The sequence below is a fragment of the Salvelinus namaycush genome, chromosome 3, assembly GCF_016432855.1.
Source record: "Salvelinus namaycush isolate Seneca chromosome 3, SaNama_1.0, whole genome shotgun sequence".
In the NCBI taxonomy this organism is placed as follows: Eukaryota; Metazoa; Chordata; class Actinopteri; order Salmoniformes; family Salmonidae; genus Salvelinus; species Salvelinus namaycush.
This window is the reverse complement of record NC_052309.1, coordinates 4,881,385-4,904,199: the sequence shown is the minus strand read 5'-3', so window position 1 is coordinate 4,904,199 and position 22,815 is coordinate 4,881,385.

The window sequence follows — 22,815 nt, the reverse complement described above, 5'->3', positions numbered from 1 at the left end:
CCAAATGGCACCCTATTCCCTAAGTAGTGCACTATTTTTGACCAGGGTCTGTAAAAGTAGTGCACTGTAAAAGGAATAGGGTGTCATTTCAGGACAAAGCCAGTATCTACATAGCTGTACTCATCTTCAGAGAGAGAGAGAGAGTTTAGGGGGGATGTGTAGGTTGGTGGTCGATCCTGTCGGTGTACTTAACTATAAATCGGACTGCTGCCCTACAAAACTGTAATCCACTAGCTACCCCATAACCCCCTATACTAGCCACATGCTGTGACCTCAAATCCACCATGTCTCCTGCTGAGGATATGATTGTGTGTGTGTGTGTGTGTGTGTGTGTGTGTGTGTGTGTGTGTGTGTGTGTGTGTGTGTGTGTGTGTGTGTGTGTGTGTGTGTGTGTGTGTGTGTGTGTGTGTGTGTGTGTGTTGGGGGGCTCGGGGTAACATCAAATGACCCTGTCTTTGTAAGGATTATCTGTCTGCAATATGTCTGAGCCTGTGTATGAGGTCATATGTCAGAGAGTGAAAGTGTGTGTGTGTGTGTGTGTGTGTGTGTGTGTGTGTGTGTGCGCGCGCTATTGTGCATGTGTTATAATGGAAGGGCAGTAGTCTATGATGGCATATCTATGATTATACCATAATCCCCATCTGATATCACCTCTCTCTTTCTCTCCGTTCATGCTCCACCCACCCAGCCCCCAGCCCAGACTTCTCACTCTTGGCCCAGAGATGATGCTCTCCACTGAGCTGGGTGGTGCAGGCTGAGCTTCAGACAGCGTCAGACTTCACTTGGCTGGGTAATGGTGCAGCAGTGTGGAGGTAACCCTGCTCCTCCAGGGGCCACTGCCTGGGTCTGAGGTTGGGTTGGGGGACAGTTTTTATTTCAAAACTGCAGAAGCAATAGCTGTTTGAAAACAGAAAATTTATAAATAAAATATTTTTTAAACTGCAGACGCAGATGAAGGCTTCTCCTTTACAGAAAAAGAAAGAGAGAGAACGAGAGAGAGAGAGAAAGAGACAGAGCAGTCGTTGATGTTGTTTATGCAGGCCTACTAGACTTTTACATTAGTCATAAATCAATCGGTTAGTCACACAGTCACACAAACCACAACACACACACATGCCCAGATCTTCAGTATATAATGATTGATCACATTCAAGTCAAGTCTATAATTGATCCTACCCAACATGAAGCACGCAATCCAATCACTCAGGAGGATACATCAAAACAGTGTTGTTACCTGTCCCTATCCAGGCCTCTGTTTGGATGACATTGAACAGTAAATCCTGAGTTGGCCTTTGTTCTGCTAACCTGTCCATAACCCACAAAGGGTTAATGGGTTAAGACCCCTTCAGCCCCATAGAGCAACCTGAGCAGTTAACAGATAACCTTCTTCAAGGCTCTGTGAAGGAAGATAGAATGTAATGGGGTCCATGTGGCTGCTTTTGAAGAGGGACAGATTAAGGTTGTATGTACTGTGTGTGTGTGTGTGTGTGTGTGTGTGTGTGTGTGTGTGTGTGTGTGTGTGTGTGTGTGTGTGTGTGTGTGTGTGTGTGTGTGTGTGTGTGTGTGTGTGTGTGTGTGTGTGTGTTACTCCCTGCCTGTGTGTAGATCTACAGGTAACTGCCAAAATAAAGGAAACACCAACATAAAGTGTCTTAATAGGGCGTTGGGCCACCATGAGAACAGCTTCAATGCACCTTGACATAGATTCTACAAGTGTCTGGAACTCTATTGGAGGGATGCGACACCTTTCTTCCATGAGAAATTCCATAATTTGGTGTTTTGTTGATGGTGGTGGAAAACACTGTCTCAGGCATCTCTCCAGAATCTCCCATTGGTGTTCAATTGGGTTTAGATCTGGTGACTGAGACACATGCACACACACAAACACACACACACACACAAACACACACACACACACGTTAAAACCTTACGCTCCTTAGAGACCCCTCTTTCAAAGTAACGGAGATCCCTTATTCTAGCCATGGTAGCCAAAATAAGCATAATGGGATGTTAATTCCTTAACTAACTCAGGAACCACACCTATGTGGAAGCACCTGATTTCAATATACTTTGTATCCCTCATTTACTCAAGTGTTTCCTTTATTTTAGTAGTTACCTGTACATTGGCACATAATGAGGTCACGCTCAGCTGACCTTTAGTGTATGCCATTAGCATCAGAGGGCAGGCCTCCCCTAAATGTCTAAAGGTCATGACCTCTCGACAGCCGGAGGGCTTAAGTCACCATGGCAATAAGGCCTGTAGAATGGGCTGGAGCTGCACAGACAGCTGATGTCAGGATAACCCCTGTTCTTACCCTGTAGCCTGGGTTACGTTACTTACCTCAATCAGCAAGTCAGCACATTTCACCAGCAGGGAGAAGGAGAGAATACCAGGACAGGACGCTGTGTGTGTGTGTGTGTGTGTGTGTGTGTGTGTGTGTGTGTGTGTGTGTATGTATATACAGTGGGGAGAACAAGTATTTGAAACACTGCCGATTTTGCAGGTTTTCCTACTTACAAAGCATGTAGAGGTCTGTAATTTTTTATCATAGGTACACTTCAACTGTGAGAGACTGAATCTAAAACAAAAATCCAGATAATCACATTGTATGATTTTTAAGTAATTAATTTGCATTTTATTGAATGACATATCACATCAGAAAAGCAGAACTTAATATTTGGTACAGAAACCTTTGTTTGCAATTACAGAGATCATACGTTTCCTGTAGTTCTTGACCAGGTTTGCACACACTGCAGCAGGGATTTTGACCTTGATTTTGACCTTGAGATGCTTCTTACGGAGCCACTCCTTAGTTGCCCTGGCTGTGTGTTTCGGGTCGTTGTCATGCTGGAAGACCCAGCCACGACCCATCTTCAATGCTCTTACTGAGGGAAGGAGGTTGTTGGCCAAAATCTCGCGATACATGGCCCCATCCATCCTCCCCTCAATACGGTGCAGTCGTCCTGTCCCCTTTGCAGAAAAGCATCCCCAAAGAATGATGTTTCCACCTCCATGCTTCACGGTTGGGATGGTGTTCTTGGGGTTGACCTCATCCTTCTTCTTCCTCCAAACACGGCGAGTGGAGTTTAGACCAAAAAGCTCTATTTTTGTCTCATCAGACCACATGACCTTCTCCAATTCCTCCTCTGGATCATCCAGATGGTCATTGGTAAACTTCAGACGGGCCTGGACATGCGCTGGCTTGAGCAGGGGGACCTTGCGTGCGCTGCAGGATTTTAATCCATGACGGCGTAGTGTGTTACTAATGGTTTTCTTTGAGACTGTGGTCCCAGCTCTCTTCAGGTCATTGACCAGGTCCTGCCGTGTAGTTCTGGGCTGATCCCTCACCTTCCTCATGATCATTGATGCCCCACGAGGTGAGATCTTGCATGGAGCCCCAGACCGAGGGTGATTGGCCGTCATCTTGGACTTCTTCCATTTTCTAATAATTGCGCCAACAGTTGTTGCCTTCTCACCAAGCTGCTTGCCTATTGTCCTGTAGCCCATTCCAGCCTTGTGCAGATCTACAATTTTAGCCCTGATGTCCTTACACAGCTCTCTGGTCTTGGCCATTGTGGAGAGGTTGGAGTCTGTTTGATTGAGTGTGTGGACAGGTGTCTTTTATACAGGTAACGAGTTCAAACAGGTGCAGTTAATACAGGTAATGAGTGGAGAACAGGAGGGCTTCTTAAAGAAAAACAAACAGGTCTGTGAGAGCCGGAATTCTTACTGGTTGGTAGGTGATCAAATACTTATGTCATGCAATAAAATGCAAATTAATTACTTAAAAATCATACAATGTGATTTTCTGGATTTTTACAGACCTCTACATGCTTTGTAAGTAGGAAAACCTGCAAAATCGGCAGTGTATCAAATACTTGTTCTCCCCACTGTATATATTATATATATATATATCTCTATATATATATATATATATTTATATATATATATATATATATATATATATATATATATATATATATATATATATATATATATATATATAAGGACAATACAATTATTTCATATTCCATAACATAGAATGAAACTGTTAATGTGTGTAACTTTCCTTCTTGCCAGAGTGCCATAACAGCCAGAGTGCCATAACAGCCCATCTTCCATGTCCTTCCACTGTGTTAAGGAGGAGAGGGGATGTCATATCATTCCACTGTGTTAAGGAGGAGAGGGGATGTCATATCATTCCACTGTGTTAAGGAGGAGTGAGGAATTAATGTCCTTCCACTGTGTTAAGGAGGAGTGAGGAAGTCATGTACTTCCACTGTGTAAAGGAGGAGTGGGGATGTCATGTCCTTCCACTGTGTTAAGGAGGAGTGGGGAAGTCATGTCCTTCCACTGTGTTGAGGAGTGAGGAAGTCATGTCATTCCACTGTGTTAAGGAGGAGTGGGGATGTCATGTCCTTCCACTGTGCTTAGGAGGAGTGAGGAAGACATGTCCTTCCACTTTGTTAAGGAGGAGTGGGGATGTCATGTCCTTCCACTGTGTTAAGGAGGAGTGGGGATGTCATGTCCTTCCACTGTGCTTAGGAGTAGTGAGGAAGACATGTCCTTCCACTTTGTTAAGGAGGAGTGGGGATGTCATGTCCTTCCACTGTGTTAAGGAGGAGTGGGGATGTCATGTCCTTCCACTGTGTTTAGGAGGAGTGAGGAAGACAAGTCCTTCCACTGTGTTGAGGAGTGAGGAAGTCATGTCCTTCCACTGTGTTGAGGAGTGAGGAAGTCATGTCATTCCACTTTGTTAAGGAGGAGTGGGGATGTCATGTCCTTCCACTGTGTTAAGGAGGGGTGGGGATGTCATGTCCTTCCACTGTGTTTAGGAGGAGTGAGGAAGACATGTCCTTCCACTGTGTTTAGGAGGGGTGGGGATGTCATGTCCTTCCACTGTGTTTAGGAGGGGTGGGGATGTCATGTCCTTCCACTGTGTTTAAGAGGAGTGAGGAAGACATGTCCTTCCACTTTGTTAAGGAGGAGTGAGGAAGACATGTCCTTCCACTGTGTTAAGGAGGGGTGGGGATGACATGTCCTTCCACTGTGTTTAGGAGGGGTGGGGATGTCATGTCCTTCCACTGTGTTTAAGAGGAGTGAGGAAGACATGTCCTTCCACTGTGTTTAGGAGGAGTGGGGATGTCATGTCCTTCCACTTTGTTAAGGAGGGGTGGGGATGTCATGTCCTTCCACTGTCTTTAGGAGGGGTGGGGATGTCATGTCCTTCCACTGTGTTTAGGAGGGGTGGGGATGTCATGTCCTTCCACTGTGTTTAGGAGGAGTGAGGAAGACATGTCCTTCCACTGTGTTTAGGAGGGGTGGGGATGTCATGTCCTTCCACTGTGTTTAGGAGGAGTGAGGAAGACATGTCCTTCCACTGTGTTTAGGAGGGGTGGGGATGTCATGTCCTTCCACTGTGTTTAGGAGGGGTGGGGATGTCATGTTCTTCCACTGTGTTTAATAGGAGGGGTGGGGATGTCATGTCCTTCCACTGTGTTTAGGAGGGGTGGGGATGTCATGTCCTTCCACTGTGTTTAGGAGGGGTGGGGATGTCATGTCCTTCCACTGTGTTTAAGAGGGGTGGGGATGTCATGTCCTTCCACTGTGTTTAGGAGGGGTGGGGATGTCATGTCCTTCCACTGTATTAAGGAGGAGAGGGGATGTCATATAATTCCACTGTGTTTAAGAGGAGTGTTGATGTCGTGTCCTTCCACTCACCATTCAGTCTTAAAATTAGCTCTCTTCCTGTCCTGCTAGCCTTACACACCTGCATCCTGTCATAGTGATTACTTCCTATGTGAGGTCATGGACTCGCATCAGGACATTCGTAATAAGGACAGCTCAGGCGTGCGACCGGTGTGCTCGTCTGTCCTCACCAGATCAGATCCCTCCCTGTTTCAGCCTGTTTTCTTCCGTTTGTTACCTAATGAATACAACCCAGGATTGGCTATCATCCTCTGGATATAACCCTTCCACTGTTTGTCTCTGACTCTCTGAACACGTGTCATGGGTAGCTCTTAATTAGGCTGTCTCATCGAGCAGTGCACTGTTCAATTCAGTTCAATTCAATAAATTATATTTATCCCCAAGTGACATAACTGTTGCTGGACTTGCAGTGGATAGTAACCACACAGTCAACATACTGTATAGCAGCAGCAATAAGTACTAGTGAACCTTCTCAGTGTATCACAGGACGGGGGGAACCATCTCAGTGTAACACAGGACTGTGGAAACAGTCTCAGTGTAACACAGGACTGAGGGAACCATCTCAGTGTAACACAGGACTGTGGAAATAGTCTCAGTGTAACACAGGACTGAGGGAACCATCTCAGTGTAACACAGGACTGTGGAAATAGTCTCAGTGTAACACAGGACTGAGGGAACCATCTCAGTGTAACACAGGACTGTGGAAACAGTCTCAGTGTAACACAGGACTGAGGGAACCATCTCAGTGTAACACAGGACTGTGGAAACAGTCTCAGTGTACCACAGGACTGAGGGAACCATCTCAGTGTAACACCCTGATTCCACCTTGCTGTCCGGTCGCATTCCGCTTCGCTCCACAGGTAGTATCACATTTCATTTCATTTCATTACAGTACAATGGTTTGATTTGCTTGATCTTAGCTAGCTACATAGCCGTCTTTGTATCAAAGATAATTGTGTAGTTTAGACTAATTTCGGTTAGCTAGCCAGCTATTTTCGTTCTTTTAACGTAACGTAACGTAGTCAACACTGCTAGCTAGCTAGCCAGCTAGCCACCGAATAGCAGCACTGTAGAAACTATTACATTCAACGGAACAACGGAACGACTTGATTAGTGTAGTGTTAGCTAGCTACATAGTTGTCTTTGCTGTCTTTGTATCTAAGATAGTTGCGTTAGCTAGCCAGTTTCGGTTAGCTAGCCAGCTATTTTCGTTCTTTTGACGTAACGTAACGTAGTCAACACTGCTAGCTAGCTAGCCAGCTAGCCACCGAATAGCAGCACTGTAGAAACTATTACATTCAACGGAACAACGGAACGACTTGATTAGTGTAGTGTTAGCAGCACTGTAGAAACTATTACATTCGTAGTCTAGAGTAATTATCGGTTAGCTAGCCAGCTATTTTCGTCCGCCGCGCTGCCGTTCTCCTACCTAGTCACACTGCTAGCTAGCCAACTTCTACCGAATAGCAGCACGGTAGAAACTATTACATTACAACGGAACGATTTGATTAGTGTAGTGTTAGCTAGCTACATAGTTGTCTTTGCTGTCCTTGTATCTAAGACAATTGTGTAGTTTAGACTAATTATCTAGCCAGTTACCGAGGTTACCTAGCTAGCTATCGAGGTTACCTAGCCAGCTACACTTTCTAACAAAGTCAACAACGCAGCCACTGCTAGCTAGCCTACTTCAGCAGTACTGTATCATTTTAATCACTTTAGTCAATAAGATTTTTGCAACGTAAGCTTAACTTTCTGAACATTCGAGACGTGTAGTCCACTTGTCATTCCAATCTCCTTTGCATTAGCGTAGCCTCTTCTGTAGCCTGTCAACTATGTGTCTGTCTATCCCTGTTCTCTCCTCTCTGCACAGACCATACAAACGCTTCACACCGCGTGGCCGCGGCCACCCTAACCTGGTGGTCCCAGCGCGCACGACCCACGTGGAGTTCCAGGTCTCCGGCAGCCTCTGGAACTGCCGATCTGCGGCCAACAAGGCAGAGTTCATCTCAGCCTATGCTTCCCTCCAGTCCCTCGACTTCTTGGCACTGACGGAAACATGGATCACCACAGATAACACTGCCACTCCTACTGCTCTCTCCTCGTCTGCCCACGTGTTCTCGCACACCCCGAGAGCTTCTGGTCAGCGGGGTGGTGGCACCGGGATCCTCATCTCTCCCAAGTGGTCATTCTCTCTTTCTCCCCTTACCCATCTGTCTATCGCCTCCTTTGAATTCCATGCTGTCACAGTTACCAGCCCTTTCAAGCTTAACATCCTTATCATTTATCGCCCTCCAGGTTCCCTCGGAGAGTTCATCAATGAGCTTGATGCCTTGATAAGCTCCTTTCCTGAGGACGGCTCACCTCTCACAGTTCTGGGTGACTTTAACCTCCCCACGTCTACCTTTGACTCATTCCTTTCTGCCTCCTTCTTTCCACTCCTCTCCTCTTTTGACCTCACCCTCTCACCTTCCCCCCCTACTCACAAGGCAGGCAATACGCTTGACCTCATCTTTACTAGATGCTGTTCTTCCACTAACCTCATCGCAACTCCCCTCCAAGTCTCCGACCACTACCTTGTATCCTTTTCCCTCTCGCTCTCATCCAACACTTCCCACACTGCCCCTACTCGGATGGTATCGCGCCGTCCCAACCTTCGCTCTCTCTCCCCCGCTACTCTCTCCTCTTCCATCCTATCATCTCTTCCCTCTGCTCAAACCTTCTCTAACCTATCTCCTGACTCTGCCTCCTCAACCCTCCTCTCCTCCCTTTCTGCATCCTTTGACTCTCTATGTCCCCTATCCTCCAGGCCGGCTCGGTCCTCCCCTCCTGCTCCGTGGCTCGACGACTCATTGCGAGTTCACAGAACAGGGCTCCGGGCAGCCGAGCGGAAATGGAGGAAAACTCGCCTCCCTGCGGACCTGGCATCCTTTCACTCCCTCCTCTCTACATTTTCCTCTTCTGTCTCTGCTGCTAAAGCCACTTTCTACCACTCTAAATTCCAAGCATCTGCCTCTAACCCTAGGAAGCTCTTTGCCACCTTCTCCTCCCTCCTGAATCCTCCTCCCCCTCCCCCCCCCCCCTCCTCCCTCTCTGCAGATGACTTCGTCAACCATTTTGAAAAGAAGGTCGACGACATCCGATCCTCGTTTGCTAAGTCAAACGACACCGCTGGTTCTGCTCACACTGCCCTACCCTGTGCTCTGACCTCTTTCTCCCCTCTCTCTCCAGATGAAATCTCGCGTCTTGTGACGGCCGGCCGCCCAACAACCTGCCCGCTTGACCCTATCCCCTCCTCTCTTCTCCAGACCATTTCCGGAGACCTTCTCCCTTACCTCACCTCGCTCATCAACTCATCCCTGACCGCTGGCTACGTCCCTTCCGTCTTCAAGAGAGCGAGAGTTGCACCCCTTCTGAAAAAACCTACACTCGATCCCTCCGATGTCAACAACTACAGACCAGTATCCCTTCTTTCTTTTCTCTCCAAAACTCTTGAACGTGCCGTCCTTGGCCAGCTCTCCTGCTATCTCTCTCAGAATGACCTTCTTGATCCAAATCAGTCAGGTTTCAAGACTAGTCATTCAACTGAGACTGCTCTTCTCTGTATCACAGAGGCGCTCCGCACTGCTAAAGCTAACTCTCTCTCCTCTGCTCTCATCCTTCTAGACCTATCGGCTGCCTTCGATACTGTGAACCATCAGATCCTCCTCTCCACCCTCTCCGAGTTGGGCATCTCCGGCGCGGCCCACGCCTGGATTGCGTCCTACCTGACAGGTCGCTCCTACCAGGTGGCGTGGCGAGAATCTGTCTCCTCACCACGTGCTCTCACCACTGGTGTCCCCCAGGGCTCTGTTCTAGGCCCTCTCCTATTCTCGCTATACACCAAGTCACTTGGCTCTGTCATAACCTCACATGGTCTCTCCTATCATTGCTATGCAGACGACACACAATTAATCTTCTCCTTTCCCCCTTCTGATGACCAGGTGGCGAATCGCATCTCTGCATGTCTGGCAGACATATCAGTGTGGATGACGGATCACCACCTCAAGCTGAACCTCGGCAAGACGGAGCTGCTCTTCCTCCCGGGGAAGGACTGCCCGTTCCATGATCTCGCCATCACGGTTGACAACTCCATTGTGTCCTCCTCCCAGAGCGCTAAGAACCATGGCGTGATCCTGGACAACACCCTGTCGTTCTCAAATAACATCAAGGCGGTGGCCCGTTCCTGTAGGTTCATGCTCTACAACATCCGCAGAGTACGACCCTGCCTCACACAGGAAGCGGCGCAGGTCCTAATCCAGGCACTTGTCATCTCCCGTCTGGACTACTGCAACTCGCTGTTGGCTGGGCTCCCTGCCTGTGCCATTAAACCCCTACAACTCATCCAGAACGCCGCAGCCCGTCTGGTGTTCAACCTTCCCAAGTTCTCTCACGTCACCCCGCTCCTCCGCTCTCTCCACTGGCTTCCAATTGAAGCTCGCATCCGCTACAAGACCATGGTGCTTGCCTACGGAGCTGTGAGGGGAACGGCACCTCAGTACCTTCAGGCTCTGATCAGGCCCTACACCCAAACAAGGGCACTGCGTTCATCCACCTCTGGCCTGCTCGCCTCCCTACCACTGAGGAAGTACAGTTCCCGCTCAGCCCAGTCAAAACTGTTCGCCGCTCTGGCACCCCAATGGTGGAACAAACTCCCTCACGACGCCAGGACAGCGGAGTCAATCACCACCTTCCGGAGACACCTGAAACCCCACCTCTTTAAGGAATACCTAGGATAGGATAAAGTAATCCTTCTGACCCCCCCCCCCCCCCCCTTTAAAAGATTTAGATGCACTATTGTAAAGTGGCTGTTCCACTGGATGTCATAAGGTGAATGCACCAATTTGTAAGTCGCTCTGGATAAGAGCGTCTGCTAAATGACTTAAATGTAAATGTAAATGAAACAGTCTCAGTGTAACACAGGACTGAGGGAACCATTTCAGTGTAACACAGGACTGTGGAAATAGTCTGTGTAACACAGGACTGGGGGGAACTGTCTCAGTGTTTCACAGGACTGGGGGAACCGTCTCAGTGTATCACAGCGATGGAGCCAGCATCCTGTGGAGAGGAAGCCCGGCCATGTCCTGGAGTGGTGAGGAGTCCTCCAAGGGGAGGGGTTGGAGGGTGGCATAGGAATGGATGGCAGTGCCAGCCTGGGGAACAGCAGGGTGACAGGGAGAGCCCTGACTGCCAGGTGGAGGTGTCAGAGGAAATGAGCTTAGAGGCTGAATGGAGAGACCGAGAGAGAGAGAGAGCGAGAGAGCGAGAGAGAGAGAGAGAGGGGGCACATATTAAAATGAGAGGTATAGTGTCTTGAGAGAGGTATAGGGAGGTATAGTGTCACCAAAGTGTCTTTGAGAGGACCATATATAACAGATTTTATGAATAAAGAAAGAACGCCTGCACAAGGTAGGGCTTGGTTAGTAGAGCATGGCGCTGCAATGCCAGGATTGTGGGTTTAATTCCCGGGGCCACCCAAACCCAAAATGTATGCACGCATGACTGTAAGTCACTTTGGATAAAAATGTCTGCTAAATGGCTTATATTATACAAGGCATATGCTGCTTATATTTAAATTGCAATACAGTCTGCGTTGTGTTAGGAAAGAATAATCAGCTTTAAGACATAAATGTACTGTACAGTATACACAATTTACTGGTTTCTTCCTTTAGTAAACGGACTGTAATGTTATGATCACAGGCATCACAGATCTAGAATTATAAACAGGGTGGTTTGAGCCCTGAATGCTGATTGGCTGAAAGCCGTGGTGTATCAGACCATATTCACCTAATTCTCCAATTATTTTAAAACATGGAAGCAAAACGCAGAAACTATTGATACAACCTACGGCATAGAAAATGCATTTGGGGAAAGTTGAGGAGAAGTGCATTGGTGTGATCACTTTTGGCCAGATATGATAACATTGTTGCATTGAAGCATTGCAAATAGTTGAACACGATGGTCAATTGTAAAAATGGAAATCACTTGCTGCAAAAAGTGTTTCCTAGCCTAGAGTTTTTCCTAGCCACCGTGCTTCTACACCTGCATTGCTTGCTGTTTGGGGTTTTAGGCTGGGTTTCTGTACAGCACTTTGAGATATCAGCTGATGTACAAAGGGCTATATAAATACATTTGATTTGATTTGTACGCGTCTATGTGTGTGAAGTAAAGGTGGTCTATAGTTATTTTTCCTCTGGTTGCACATTTAACATGCTGGTGTAAATTAGGTAAAACGGATTTAAGTTTCCCTGCATTAAAGTCCCCGGCCACTAAGAGCACCGCCTCTGGATGAGTGTTTTCCCGTTTGCTTATGGCCTTATACAGCTCATTGAGTGCAGTCTTCGTGCCAGCATCGGTTTGTGATGGTAAATAGACAGCTACAAAGAATGTAGATGAAAACTCTTGGTTAATAGTGTGGTCTACAGTTTATCATGAGATACTCTACCTCAGGCGAGCAAAACCTTGAGAATTCCTTACTATTAGATTTTGTGCACCAGTTGTTGTTTACAAATAGGTTGTTTACAAACCGCCACCCCTTGTCTTACCGGAGGCGGCTGTTCTATCTTGCCGATGCAGTATAAAACCCGCCAGCTGTATGTTATTCATGTCGTCGCTCAGCCACGACTCAGTGAAACATAAGATATTACAGTTTTTAATGTCCCGTTGATAGAATATTCATGATCGTAGTTTGTCTATTTTCTTATCCGATGACTGTACGTTGGCTAATAGGACTGATGGTAGAGGCAGATTACCCACTCGCCGTCAGATTCTTACAAGTTACACCGCCCTACGTCCCCGATTTCTCCGTCTCTTTCTCATGCGAATCACAGGGATTTGGGCCTTGTCGGATTTCTGAAGTAAATCCTTTGCGTCCGACTCGTTAAAGAAAAAATCTTCGCCCAGTAAGAGGTGAGTAATCGCTGTCCTGATATCTAGAAGCTCTTTTCGGTCATAAGAGACAGTGGCAGAAACATTATGTACAAAATAAGTTACAAACAAAGCAAAAAAAACTCACACAATAAAGCAATTGGTAAACGGCAGCCATCTCCTCCGGTGCCATTATGTACAGCGACAGAATTCAGAGCATGAGCCATTCTTACAGTGTTCTCCCTGTACACTTAAGTCAGAACCGTAGGATAAATAAAGGAGGCATATAAACAGACAACAAAAGCTCTTACAATATTCGATGATTACATTTATCTAAAACAGGTTATAGGCTACATGTGCACCACCAAGTCAGAACAGTTGTCAAAATTAAGAGGGGTAAATAGACCAAATCATTAGGGTTACTGGGCTACTAACATCTTACTACACAACATTCACTTAGTATTACTTTCTTAGCTACAGTATACATATCTCCCTGGCATATTACATAATTTATGCAGCAGAATACAATACATTTTTGGACTCACCTTGTTGTGCTGTGCTCACTTGAACAGGAAGGTGGTGCGGCGGTCCTTCGTGGGAAAATGTTGCCATCAAAATGTGGCATTCTCTGGATTTATGGTGCTTTCAAAACAACTGGGAATTCTGAAAAAAAACAAGGTTGAATCATGATGACGTCGTTGATCTTCAGGTCGTAGCTCTAGAAAGAGGCCGGATTTACAATTCTGAGTTGGATGACCGTTCAAAACGTATTTTCCCAGTCGGAGCTCATTTATTCCTGACTTCCCAATTGTCTTGAACTCACTGAAGTCAAGTTTTCGCAGTTCTGAGTTAACAGTTGTTTTCAGCATGGCACAAATCATGCTTCAATGTTTATAATTTTAAACTTGGAAAATAGCCCCTTAATCCCAGATTTGGGACCACAAAGCCACTCCACTGAATAGCAGGCTAGTGATTGCTTTGTAATGCTTGCATTTAGCTACTGTCACTGATTCCTTACAAACCACTCATTGTGGAATTTGCGATTTCCAACTTGTTGTGTAATGTCCAATGGTCGATGAGCACTGATACATTTTATCTATAATTTCTCTGCATTACTTCTCTTCATATGACAAGGATTAAAAATGATTTGCCAATAGATTGTCAACTTGATTCATGATCATGACTGCTTGCTAAGATATTGAAAGAATGTTCACATGATCAGTCCAATCAAAGCTACTGTACATATAACATGATTTGACGTAATTTTATCTGTGGCCAATGGCCTTGAACCTTCTTGGATGGGCACTTCTAACGTAACTCTATGGCAGCATACCCAAGTCTACCCTTAGACTTGGCGGTGACATAGTGTCCCCATGAGTGACAGAACACTGAGCCAATCACGGCGCAGCGCTCCGTATTTTCAGCTGGCTTGCCCCACCACCACAGAAAGCACTGAGCTAGGATGAAACACCTACATTTTGGAGCTGCCTTACTCAAGAAAACAAAAAAGAGACCATGTTTGTATGTGGCTTTATTAACTCAATTATATATATATTTTTTTTTATTGTTTGCAAACTGATATGTGACACGTATTAATACCAAAATAACATGCAAAACAGGCAAGCCCCCCCAAAAAGTGTGATATATATATATTTTTTTTGTGTTAAAATTGTGGGGCTCAAATAATGGCCGACGCAGCGGGACGAGGCAGAGCTGAGCCCCAGCCACAGCGCGGAGTTCATTCTTTGAAGTTAATGGCGACCAGTCATTTAGGGCAGGTGGGGCTCCGCCTAGAACCACTGCGTCGGCCCTTATTTCCTTAGGATGTACAACGGGTGGGTCTGATCCTGGCCGCTGATTGGTTAAAACTGCATTCCAGCCAGTGTCTCTTTAAGTGATAATGCCAGTTTGGAGGATATATTGGCACGGGTGTTGTTAGGTCTTTTTGTTCTGTATCTGTGGACGTGACCTAGTTGTTTGTTCTAAATGTTCTATTACCATACTGGCTGGCAAAGTTCTTATCCCTTGTTTGCTAGCTAGCCAACTACGGCTAACTTTGTCATGTCAAACAGTGCAGCCAGAATAACAACAAAGTAGCTGCATTTCCATTTGTTTAAGCTGTTTTCTAGTGACATTTATTTGGATACATCCATAACAATGAGCTAATGAGACGCAATTTCACTTGAGATAATGTCTATATGCTTTTTATTGTGGAGATCAAGTTTATAAATTGCCTGGCTGGGCTGATGAGACAATGGATTGCGCAGTCAGAGGAAATAGGCATTTTAAGGTGGTAACTTGGCGAATAGACACCAGCTGGATTGCGGTTTTAATCAATCAGCATTCAGTATTAGACCCACCTGTTGTATAATCCACAATTTACCACTGGCTAAAGCTATGATGTTGTTCCATCTCACTGCGCAATCCACTGTCTCATCAGCCCAGCCAGACAATTTATAAATTGCCTGCGTCTAATCTATTTAGTCAGGCAATGTCCACATTATTCTCACATATTTTAGAATGTAATAATAATTTGAATATCAATGCATTGGCAAAGCCTAAAAAAAGAATGATTCTTAAAGTGGTAATGGATGAATGTCTAATTCTGACGAGAGACTGTGAGAGCTTGCTGACTCTAACACCTTTAATCACCTAATGCAGGGCGCCATATGGACACCTAACCTGCGAGACGCTGCTGCACCATGCACTTCCAAGAACCACATAGAATTTTACAGTATTACACAACCTCTTCTTACACTGAGCAATATCTGTATCTATATGACTTATAGACATACTAATTTGCAATGTTGAAGTGATGAAATAATACAGTGTGTGTACAAAACATTAGGAACACCTTCCTAATATTGAGTTGCAACCCCTTTTGCCCTCAGAACAGCCTCAATTCGTCGGGATTGGACGCTACAAGGTGTCGAAAGCATTCCACAGGGATGCTGGCCCATATTGACTACAATGCTTCTCACAGTTGTGTCAAGTTGGCTGGATATCCATTGGGTGGTGGACCATTCTTGATATACACAGTAAACGGTTGAGCATGAAAAACCCAACAGTATGTAGTTCTTGACACACTCAAACCGGTGCGCTTGGCACCTACTACCATACCCCATTCAAAGGCACTTCAATCTTTTGTCTTGCCCATTCACCCGCTGAATGGTACACCATGTCTCAATTGTCTCAAGGCTTGAAAATCTTTCTTTAACCAATCTACTCCACTTCATCTATACTGATTGAAGTGGATTTAACAAGTGACATCAATAAAGGATCATAGCTTTCACCTGGATTCACCTGGTCAGTCTATGCCATGGAAAGAGCAGGTGTTCCTAATGTTTTGTACACTCAGTGTATATCATATTTGATATTTTTTAAGTAATTTGACTGGGAGGGAACGCTATAACAAAGGGGGTCATATTTATTTATTTTATATTATTATTATATATATTTTATAATTATTGTCACATACATCGGATTGGTGCAGTGAAATGTGTTGTTTTACAGGGTCAGTCATACTGTAGTAGTGTGGCGCCCCTGGAGCAAATTAGGGTTATTAATTAGTGCCTTACGTTTTAAAATGTTTTGCAACAGAAAATCAAAAGGAATGTATCTTATTGCACAAGTCCTGATAGTCCCTCTCTGTTTCAGTCCATTTTCTTCTGTTTGGTTCCTAATGAATACACCCCAGATGATGGTAATGAATATGAGTGACATTTAACTGAGGGTAAAGTCTGTAATCTGAGAGTACTCCTTTTCACCTCAGGCTGCAGTGAGCCCCTCTCTGAGGGGTGAAACGTTCACCTCTCCCTCTATTACCCCCCCCCCTCTTCTCTCCCTCCTGTCACTCTCCCAGACTGTCAGGTTAGGCCCCTGTCTTCAGCCACAGCTCCATATGATTGCCTCAATGTGCATACTCATGTGTGTGTGGTGCACATGGCTGCCTCGTTAACACAATGAGGTCACTCTATTGTCACATCAATCAGCGAGAGAGAGAATGCATTGCATCTGTATGTAGCCTATATGAGTTTGCATAAAGAGTTCAGGTGTGTTATAGCTCTGAGCATTTGTTTAACATGCAATGCACATGTTAATGGTGTGTGTGTGTGAATGTGTGTGTACGTACATTATGCCCGTGTGTGTGCGAGTGTGTCTGCATTTAGGTGTCTAAGTGTGTGTATGTCAGTGTGTCAGATCTGTGTCTGTGCTGTCATTATGTCCATTACCTCCATGGTCATGCTAAAGGATTTGGCCTGGGGCCAGGTCAGGACGCCAAAGAGTTTCCTGTACTAATACTCCAAATCTCAGATTAAATACAATCCCACTGGAACATTAGAGCAGACAACAAAGGCTCCATGCTTTGACGAAGGCAGCGTTTCTCTTTTATCTTCTGTCTGTGTGGCAATGACATGGGGATATTGACAGATAGACTGTGATTACGAGGATTACGAAGGCGCGACTCTCTGGACAGAAATCAATGTGACTGTCACTCAAATTGTCCTCGGAAACAGAGCAGCGGTATCCGACTAACCCGCTGGTTACGTGGGATATCGGTGAAGAGGCAATATCCCGAGCAGAAGCAGTTGGATACAATTTCAGGCGGTGTAGAGGGGTAACAACAACAAATCACCCCCCAATCCTAGTGGGTTGATTGCGCCCATAGTAGGCCGCGCAGGTCTGGCACGGGGCGAGTTATGTGTCACTCACTCCACGCCTCCCTGAATAGATCGAATCGAAGGGCTGAGGACGCGGGTGTTCAAGCAGAAGGAGAAACCAGCATCACAACACCGTTTTACTCATAGCTCCGAACCAACCACAGACCGAATGTGGAAGGGAAGACCTTGATGCCAAGAACCGTAAATGAACCACTGATTATCATTTCAATTTTAAACCGAAATAGAGTGTACTGAATCTCCGGCCAATAGACAGATTTGGGTGAAAGGTGTATGGACGTGGTGCTAAAGAGGAATTGACGGGCAAACCCGCGGTCAACACACCAATTTATTGGAGGGGAGAATATAGGACTGGCTACAGAGCAGAAGCGGACTGGAGAGAGTTAGAGAGAGAGGGAGGACGGAGTGCAGTGAAGTGAGTAGATTGTGGTTTCTCCCGTTGCTCCACGTAGAGCTGTCATGTTCGCTGGCTGTTCAAAGAGGGATTACAATTACGCATGTTATGCAGAGCTCCAAGCTGTCATACACGTTGATGCAGTCAGTCGGGAGATGTGCAGCAGGGGGAGCTGAGCCTCGACCTGGGCAGTGGACATTGTAAAGGTGCGCAGCAGTGACTGGATTTAACGCACGATATTTTGTGAACAGCGGGGATATTAAAGTTGCATTCATGTCTTTTATTTATTAAGATTATTCCTAATTTATTCATCGCAGAAGGGGGTTCGTTGGGGAAACGCACCGTTGAACAAAGGATTCTAGGAGAAACGACAACTGTAACCCAATTCTGCCATTCCGAGTGCGTCTCCCTGCTGGCGTGTCAAATCGGGACCGTTACCAGAAGAGAACAAGTACGGTTGAATGCAGGGTGTTCTCTGTTTGGTTCCTAACCCGGGAGAGGGTTGAACACAGAGTTTTCTCTCTCTGGTTCCTAACCCAGGAGAGGGTTGAATAATTCGGTCGGGACGCAGAGCTGGTCCACAGCCGTGGGAATGTGGGTGGAGAGTGTAAACGCAAACGAAGCAGGAGGGCTTCAACCCTAAAATGTGACTTTTTCCAATACACCCCCGCTATACAAGTGACACGTGCATTCTGCAATCGTTTCCATCGGATTTGTTTACGTCGCTCAAGGTACGTTCCCTCGATTTCCCCTCGAGTATCGATCGATATAAACGAGAGAGGGAGGGGAGTGATTCAAGAGAGATTCGATTGGTATACGTGCATGGTTTTCTGTGAACGTGGTTTAATCATTGTCAAAGGCCAATTGGTAGTTTTAGCACGACACTATTGATGCTTCGAATTCATCACCTAGTGCGGTGTCGGTGGTTACACTGGACACTGGCTACTGTAGGGTTCGTCATTCACAGGGATAGAAGTGGCCCCCTTCACAGTGTTGTGTGAGTGCTGGTTATGTGGCTGCACCAGATGCGGGGTTCTAATGTGTAAACGTGCCCGGTGGTCTGGTATTTTGTCGTTGGGCACGTTGTTGGGAAGGCTGTCTGTCATTGAGAAGAGTGCAATTGCTGCCGCAATTCGGGCCGTTCCTGCATGTGGGCATTCCTGCATTTGCAGGAACCCCTCAATATACTTACATTGGTTCATTTTTTAACTAGGAGAGGCGGGGGCATTCCAGTACAGTAGGTGGCAGTAATGCACAATAACGTTGGATGCCAACCGCCAATAAACCCAACAAGAAGGGTTGGGGGCGACAATGGTAGCTAGCTGTACACCGGTAGACAGTTTCCCTCACCCACATTTCATGCTTGAACCAATGGGATGCTCGTGGCCTTGACCTCAAGGGTAATTGATGAAAAGGACCACCTGCCACTTGACCAAGCATAACATCAAGAACAACATCTAATCTTGAGTTAGATTCTGTTTACATCAGAATCATATGTCAACCCAGTCATTGTACACGAATGATGCCTCTTCTGTGCTCTGCCATTGATGTCATAGCTCACAGTGTATAATATGAGCAGCAAGGTCTCCATGGTGGTTGACACCATTTTGGGATTTCATGTAAATGCACATTTCCAATCATATCCATGGATGTTCTGTGTTTCCCCTATACGCTGCAAATGTTGCAGCCACTGAACTCCCCCCCCCCCCCCACCCACCCACCCACCAGAGTTAAAACATCAGATCATCTGAGAAACCTCAGCTGCTGAACAAAATCTTAGGGGAGGCACTGATTTTCTCTCATCCTCAAACACCCTCCCTTCTCTATATTTGGAAACATTCAAGGTGAGATTATATTCTTTATTTAGGAATTGAGATCACCCCCGCCAAGCTAACAATGGGTGGGCCCGGGTCCCCCCACTAACAATCCTTTCTGGAAACCCCTGCGGACCCTCCCATGTGGTCAGTATTGTTTAAGGGAGAGGGGGGGACTGAGCCTGTAAAAAGAACATTCTCTAAATAGGTATCTGCCTAAAGCAGGGACTTGGTCAGTGAAAAAGTTCAAGGCAAGGCCAGCAACACTTAGGACCAGAGTATTTTTGGCCTCTAGCCAGAACACTGACCTAACCAGGGCTACGATTCTACTATACTGGGTAAGTGACCACTGCTGACTGTTCATACATCAATGATGATGCACTTTATTACTAGGTCATAACGACTGAATCAATGTAACTTTGTTGTGGAACATGAGAGAGGGATTCTTCCAGCATACATGTACAGAACATGCTCTTCCTTGCCTTGAACTTTGTTGTGTCATTGGCAGTGAGTGAACGGTGTCAGACGAGAAAGTTATTTGGTCTACCTACCCGTACTTGGTCTCTCTGGTGCTGTGGTGTAGTCATGTTGATGATTGTACGTAGGGCTGGGCGATATGGCCTAAAAATACTGTCTCTATTTATTTATTTGTTTTAACTTATGGGCGATTCACAATATATTTGATTTTAAAAAATCATATAAATAAATAAAACATATATATATACATTAGCTTTGTTGTACAATTAAAGGTCTAACACACTGCATTTCAAACAGTCTGCAATAATCTAATGAATTCAGGGCTTGTGAAATTATACCTAGACTAAATTCAAGCCTTCCACAACCATAAGACACACTAATCATTCAATGATTTAACCTGCTTTCAGTTTAACCTGCTTTTTAACAATAATCACTGATTTGACTTTCAAGTCTGTCTATGAAAGTGCCCTTTTTGTTCCAATGTAACCAGAACCAGAACCAAGCATAATGCACATTCACTAATAATGACTGACTTCTAATCAGATTGTATTGGTCACACACACATGTTTAGCAGATGTTAATGCGAGTGTAGCGAGATGCTTGTCGTGAACATCTTGCAGCAGGCCTTATAGAAAATGAACACAGTACTCAGAAACAATCTCTCAAGCACAAGCCCACGTGTTAGTGAGTAGCCAGCTAATATTTATATTTCAAGTTGAGCCAACGTGTATCTATTTGCTAGCTAACAATTAGAACAGTTGAATTGTTATGTCCGTCTCCAACTGTTTAAACAGCATGTTAGCCTGTCCACTTTGTTCAAATGTTGAAATCAAGTGGCCTACCTTATTTCTCAGAATGAAAACGAGTTGCCAATTCCTTAAATAATTGTGTTTGATGCTTATTGCACATTTATAAAACACAGAATAGACAGCTAGTATAACAGTCTTTGGCTAAAATGCAACTAGCGTTATGTGGCACCACGCGTGACAAACTGAGCATGAATTTTCCAGAATCAATGTTCATTACATTATATATTAGTAGGTTTTGTTATCTGTTTTAACAAACTCTTTTTATTTTTCTACTTATGTATTGTATCTGGTATTTTTCTGGTGTGGTCTTCATATAAGCCCTTGGACTTCCAACCACACCTGCAAACCATATTATTATTATTATTTTACAATCTGTACTGTTGTTTATCACTTGTTTTCTTTGTGCAAATAAATTAAACTAAACTTAAAATTGATACTCCTGTTTTGGTAGTGTCTGCTCTGTGCACAATCTGAGGAGTTGAGACATATAAAGGGTTAGAAAGGGGGAGGGGCTCCGTGTCTGGGGGAGGGGCTCTGTGTGTGGGGGAGGGGCTCTGTGTGTGGGGCAGGGGCTCTGTGTGTGGGGCAGGGGCTCTGTGTGGGGGGCAGGGGCTCTGTGTGTGGGGCAAGGGCTCTGTGTCTGGGCGAGGGGCTCTGTGTGTGGGGGAGGGGCTCTGTGTCTGGGGGAGGGGCTCTGTGTGAGTGGCAGGGGCTCTGTGTCTGGGGGAGAGGCTCTGTGGATGGGGGAGGGGCTCTGTGTGTGGGAGAGGGGCTCGATGGGTGGGAGAGGGGCTCTGTGGATGGGGGAGGGGCTCTGTGGGTGGGGGAGGGGCTCGATGGGTTGGGGAGGGGCCCTGTGTGTGGGGGAGGGGCTCTGTGTGTGGGAGAGGGGCTCGATGGGTGGGGGAGGGGCTCGGTGTGGGGGGGAGGGGCGCTGTGGGTGGGGGAGGGGCTCGGTGTGGGGGGGCTCTGTGTGGGAGAGGGGCTCTGTGTGGGGGGCAGGGGCTCTGTGTGTGGGGCAGGGGCTCTGTATGTGGGGCAGGGGCTCTGTGTGTAGGGGAGGGGCTCTGTGTGTGGGGGAGGGGCTCTGTGTGTGGGGGAGGGGCTCTATGTGTGGGGGAGGGGCTCTGTGTCTGGGGGAGGGGCTCTGTGTCTGGGGGAGAGGCTCTGTGGATGGGGGAGGGGCTCTGTGTGTGGGAGAGGGGCTCGATGGGTGGGAGAGGGGCTCTGTGGATGGGGGAGGGGCTCTGTGGGTGGGGGAGGGGCTCGATGGGTTGGGGAGGGGCCCTGTGTGTGGGGGAGGGGCTCTGTGTGTGGGAGAGGGGCTCGATGGGTGGGGGAGGGGCTCGGTGTGGGGGGGCTCTGTGTGGGAGAGGGGCTCTGTGTGTGGCGGAGGGGCTCAGTGTGGGGGGGAGGGGCTCTGTGTGTGGCGGAGGGGCTCTGTGTGTGGCGGAGGGGCTCAGTGTGGGGGGGAGGGGCGCTGTGGGTGGGGGAGGGGCTCGGTGTGGGGGGGCTCTGTGTGGGAGAGGGGCTCTGTGTGTGGCGGAGGGGCTCAGTGTGGGGGGGAGGGGCTCTGTGTGTGGCGGAGGGGCTCTGTGTGTGGGGGAGGGGCTCGGTGTGTGGTGGAGGGGCTTGGCGTGTGTGTAAACGGTAAGGTGCACAGTCACAGCAAAAGGAGAGAAGGAGACGAGACCAAAAAGACAACATGAGAATAAGAGAACATAAATGCTCTGGAAAAAATGTAAACAGTAAAAACTACATTCTTGCGATACTGGCATTTGAAATATCGTGCAAAAACATAAATTAAAATGAATTTGATATATCGCCCATCCCTACTTGTACGTGGTTAGAAAGCCCATGGGTGTCTCTGAGTGTGTTCTGTGTTCTAGAATGTACTTAATGAAACAGATCAGGGACGGTTTAAATTACATTCAAAATGCCTACTTTGTTTATCCTACAAGGGGCAATAGACTCTTAGAAAAAAAGGTGCTATCTAGAGCCTTAAACGCTTCTGCGGCAGTCCCCAATA